Below are 6,012 nucleotides of genomic sequence, written 5' to 3'. Positions count from 1 at the left end.
CTAAGCAAATTCATAAACCCTCTGGAGAATCTTTCAAAGTTGCTGCAAGACAGCAACTTTGCAACCTTGCAAATTGTAGGAAGCTTCTGTCTACTAGCTATGTCGGAGATTTCCACAAATCCTTTCCTCTTGTCTGGAGCTGAACCTACAAAACATTGAGAATTTATGTACACTTAGAGATACCTGCTTCAAAACTGGAAACTCAGAGCCAAGGCCTGAGATCTGACACCCCTAATCTCTCAGGTGATATGTGAACAAACAGCTAGAATGATGTATACAGTGTGGCCTGGGGCACAAAGTCATTGCAAAAGCATGATTCTGTTGTCAACTTCTGCCTGAGGACCTAAAAAGGCCTTAGAGAACATATTTTTAGTTGCATATAGAGAAGCAACCAAGGTGGTAGAAAATACAGTAATCCAAAAACAATGCTTAACCCACAAATGTGGAGTTATGACTATACTTGCAAAAGCTAAGCAGATTCTAGGAGCGTAGTATCAAGTCCTGGTTATGCTGTGATGGGCTAGATTGGGGTTTCAGAAGATACCAGATTTCAATTTAAGAAAATTGGGTGTTGTGGAATGTAGAATTGTGGATTGAGAAGGGATGAAGAAAGAAATGTGTAGGAGGGATTCAAATATCAAAAGGGTTTACAACAGTTTCTTTCAAGGCAAACTATTCCTGGGTAATGGTGTGCAACAGGCAGCCTGCACCAGATCCACATCCGTGGCATAGCCTCTGTTGTTGTTTATTCATTCAGTTGCTTCCAACTCTTTGGGACCTCATAGACCAGCCCACACCAGAGCTCCCTGTCGGTTGTTGCCACCCCCAACTCCTTCAAGATCAAGCCAGTCTAGACCCTCCTAAACCAGACAAAAATGCATAATAAGGGCAGTCACCTGTCATCCCAAAGCCTTTATATAAAGATAGCGAGTGTGCATCCCACCAGATTTAGCTGGGTTGCAGTTTCCATTATTTCTCACCTTTTGAGAAAGTGCCTGGGGCACTTTCTTTCATCAACCAGTTTGGCCACTGCCAGCAAGATGGACCCTGTATATTCTTCCCTTTTCCATTATGTTTTTCTTGGGTGGCAGTGAGCCACCCTTCATTCTCTCGCCTTGTGGCATGGTAGCTTCAGTGAGCAACATCAATGGGAGTTGGGACTATACACCTCTCTCCTTTCTGTGAAATATATCCACTTTAATATATCCTTTCTGTGGGCCCATTTACATGCACCTTCCAACAATGCTGATGTTACCTCTAATGAGATAATTGCATATTAGGACTACAGCTCCCAGAATCGTCATCATGACCACAGGCTAGGAGAGTCTGGGTGTTGCCCAAAAAACAGCCTTTCCAAACCCTTATCCAAATCTGATAACTACTGATGAATGAAATGTTTTGCATCATATGGGAAACTGGCAGGTTAATTGTAGCTGGGTATTAGCAAGCCACAAAAGAGACTGGCGGCAATTCCAGGTCTACTTTTTCCAATGGGACATAAAAATCAAGAGACCACACAGCATTTTTTAAAGTGTCCAAGGCTTGGAGTACCTTATAAGTTTTTGTACTTGGTGCTTTAGCAATTTGCACACAACAAACCAGCAGAATGCAAAACAGCTTGTGACACAACTGTGGAAGTACAAGGAGACCCAAAAGTGGGATAGTATTTTATAGTGTCATCACTTTTGATTGATCTTTGCCCCACAGTATTCTTATTTAGGCTGTTAGTGAAGAAAGTGTGTGTACGAGAAAGAATAGATGTGTAGAGGAGGATACCTATGTTTTTTCTTTTCTTGTCATCTGGGCAAAAATAGAATTTTAAACCTTTTTTTCTGACTACCACCACTAGCACATTGAGTTATTATGACTAAATGCTTGACTATCATACTGAGGATTCTGAGACTTGTAATCCAAAATGTAACTTCCAAGTTTATGGGAAATTTCCAGACCAGTATTTCTTGTCCTGTCACACAGATTTAGTGCCAATAAAACAATACCTAATATCTTTTAGCTACAGAAATGCAATCTATCTCATGCACTTTCTGCCAGTGATGCTGTCATATAAGAGTTTTCCATTGAGGCAGTAGTGGTTTGTCATGATGTAGACACTTTATATTCGATAACAACTAAAAGAAAACCACAATGACCTCCTAGTATTAAAAAGCCTGGTTAATGGGCAGTATTCTCCCACTGACAAACCAAATGCTTAAAACTACAAATCCTTCATCAAACAAGACTTTAAGCCCATGTGGTTTCAGCTTCTGAATAGGACAACTCAGCATAACTGCTAACATTAAGCAAACAATTTTACATAGATCTTTGAAAGCCCCAAACTGGTACATTAAAAAAAAAAGTGATCACGCTTCATGCCAGGAGTGGGAATCATGGATGCATTGGACTGTAGCTCCCAGCAGTTCTGGCTATTATAGCCAAAAGTAATATGTGCTAGTTGTTGCAGTTCCTTGTTGGCTTTCCTCACGCCCAGTTTAATCAAAAAACGGCGCCAATTAAAAATGAGAGCAAATAATTGTATAGAGTTATAAACCTCCTTCTCCATTGCCTAGTCTTATTGGAAATCCATTTTGAAGGAAGGACAGCCAGCCATTTTGTGTGCACCATTAACAGTAAATCTAAAATCAGGCCCCTTCTACACTACTATATAAAATCCAGATTATCTGCTTTGAACTGGATTATGTGACAGTGTAGACTCATGCCATCCAGTTCAAAGTAGATAATGTGGATTATCTATTTTGATGATCTGCATTATATGGCAGTGTAGAAGGGGCCCCAGTCACTCCTTTATCCATACCCTCTTCACTTGTGGTACGCGTAACAGCCAGGGCTTCTCCCTTTTATAAAAACTACAAAAGTGAAACAGAAGAATATATTATTATTACTATTATATTTATTTACACCCCGCTTTATCTCTCCTGCAGAAGAATCAAAGCAGTTTAACATAAAGAACATCAACATACAATTTAAAATATGTAAATAGACAAATATTAAAAAAACATTAAACATCATACTATTAAAAGCAATTTAGATTAAATCCATAAAAACATAGAGAATCACAGCAGTTTTTGACATGATCTTAAAACCTAAAAAGGTTTTAGCTTGACGCCGGAAGGACAATAAGGAGGGGGTCATTCTGGCTTCCCTGGGCAAGGAGTTCCAGAGTTGAGGGCCAGCCACCGAGCTTGAGATGGAGGTGGGAACGAAAGAAGGGCCCCTCCTGAAGATCTCAGGGCCCAGGCAGGTTCGTACAAGGGGATGTAGTTAGCCAAATAGCCTGGACCCGAACCATCTAGGGCTTTAAAGGTCATAACCAGCACTTTCATTTGTGCCCAGAAACAGACTGCCAGCCAGTGGAGCTGCTGCAACAGAGAGGTTGTCCGCTTTCTGTAGCCAGTGCCAGTTAGCAACCTGGCTGCAGCTCTTTGAACCAGCTGAAGTTTCCAAACACCCTTCAAAGGCAGCCGCACGTAGAGCGCATTATAGTAATCCAGACGGGATGTAACTAAGATCTGGCTTCTCAAGGAACTGGCACAGTTGGTACACAAGTTTTAATTGTGCAATGGCCCTCCTGGCCACCGCCGACACCTGGGCCTCCAGGTTCAATGCCAAGGAACTTGTGTCTTCAGGGGGAGTGGAACACCAGCCATCATATGCATTATGTTTTTATTTTTGCTCTGGTTTGTACTGTGACTTATTTTCTGTAAGCCACCCCGAGTCCTGTTTGGAGAAGGGGTGGGATATAAATAAAGTTTATTATCATCATCATCCGACGGGGTGGATTCCTTTTCCCTGATCTGCCTTCCGACTGACCAGGAGCATCTCTGTCTTATCTGGATTACGTTTCAATTTGTTTGCTCTCATTTAGTCCATTACAGGCACCGGTCTAGGGTCAGGACAGCTTCCTTGGCATTAGAAGGAAAGGAGTATTAGAGTTGGTTGTCATCCGCATATAGATGGCACTATGCTCCAAAACTCCAGGTGACCTCTCCCAGTGGTTTCATTTATATGTTAAACAGCATGAGGGACAAAATGGAACCATGAGGAACCCTACAGGACAATGACCTGGGGTTCAAAAAGTAGTCCCCCAGCATCACCTTCTGGGTACGGCCCTCAAGGAATGACCAGAGCCACTGTAAGACAGTGCCTCCCAGTCCCTTCCCAGTGAGATGACCCAGGAGGATACCATCGAAAGCTGCTGAGAGATCCAGGAGAACCAACAGAGACATACTACCGGTCTAGCTCTCTCCGCAGGTCATCCATCAAGGTGACCAAAGCTGTCTCTGGACCTCTTCACACAGGGCAAAATCGCTACCTGCACTTTCCTCCCCTTTCCCCCATATGATATGGTAAAGGGTGGCGGGGCAATGTGCATTGCCGCCCTTGCTCCCATTTGATGGGGACAGGTTGCCAATGCGCCCTGACCCATTCCCACCATGTGATGCAGAAGGAGGGAGGGCACCCTGCACGTCTTCCCTTTCACCGGCAACTGCCTTCACAATGGCACAGCCCCCGTGGGCCATGTGAAGTGGTCCTCTGTTCCATAGCCAGGCCTGAAACCAGAATGAAAGGGATCTAGATCAGTGGTTCTCAACATGTGGGGCTCCAGATGTTTTGGCCTTCAATTCCAAAAAATCCTAACAGCTGGTAAACTGGCTGGGATTTCTGGGAGTTGTAGGCCAAAACACCTGAGGACCCACAGGTTGAGAACCACTGATCCAGATAATGTTTCATCCAGAAATCTCTGGAATTACAATACACGTTTTTTCAACTCTGTTACCATCAGTTGTAGGGCGCACACTAATTTCAGTCCCATTAACAGAAATACAGTCTTGTGTATATATGTAAAAAGCACCTACAGCTATAAGATGCACCCCATGTATATGGGGGGAAAGTATGTCTTAGAACTGAAGAAATACTAGAGATGTGCGTGAAAAAAATGTCATTTGTTTCCTTCATGCTATTGTTTCATTTTGACTGTTTGTCTACACAAAACAAATGACAACATTTTCACAGGAAATGAAAGGCGAGACGAAAATGAATGCCGCACAGTCATCGTGCTTGCTTTCGTTTTCCTTTTGTTTCGGCCCCGTAACAATAAGCAGAGAGGCTTCTTTCCCATGACAGCTGATGTGTACCAATGGGTATTAATAATAATATTATTATCAATAACAATAGTACTCTGGGGAAGACCCATTTTAAAAGTTAGTGGGCTAAAAAGGGTCAAAATGTCCTCCGTAAAACCAAGGATGGGGGTGATCCTTGGAAGCCCTCCCATTACTGCCAATGACATGAAAATTTTTGTGGTTTTTTTATTAGCCAGACAAAAATTTGTGTTGTATAGACGGCCCATTTTCATTAGCAAGATCCAAATACAAAATTGAGAAGACATGAATGCAACTACACAAACGAACAGCAATGTCATACAAAAGCACAACACTAAGAAATACAGTAATGTTTTATGCAAGCACCACTTAAACCAAGACCTGGTGCTATGCAACTTTCCTTGATGCTTCCACGGTTTTCATTTGATTTCAGGGTGTTTTGATGAGTCTCTTTGAAATCTCAAAAATACAAGAGACAGAGATAATAAATGCACAACTGGAGGTGTAAACAACCACATCATCTAAGCGGCAGAAAGAGGTGCTCCTGAAAGATATGAGGGGGGGAGAGCTCCTTCTCACTTTGTTGTGAGCATACTCATGAGGTTATTTGAAAGCAGCAACATGTTCCCGCAATGTGCTTATCAGACAGTCTCTCCATGTCTGTGAGGAAAAAAGCTGCCAGAGAACTTTATTTGGTGTCTTTCTCCTCACACCCACTTTTGAGATGGGCGTGGGCCTGAAAGAAGCGACAAGGCAGAGAAATGCAGATATTCCCACAGTGAAAAAGATAATTTCCTTTTCCTCTTTTAAGAAGAAAGCTGCCACCTAAGTCCAGCTGCAGAGATAGAAAATGTTCTCTCCCTGTCAGCCATTTGTCCTCAGGAAAAAAAGGGGG

Source organism: Anolis carolinensis, chromosome 4 (assembly GCF_035594765.1).
Source record: "Anolis carolinensis isolate JA03-04 chromosome 4, rAnoCar3.1.pri, whole genome shotgun sequence".
NCBI lineage: Eukaryota > Metazoa > Chordata > Lepidosauria > Squamata > Dactyloidae > Anolis > Anolis carolinensis.
The sequence above is the reverse complement of the archived record's forward strand: the minus strand, read 5'-3'. Positions refer to the sequence as shown.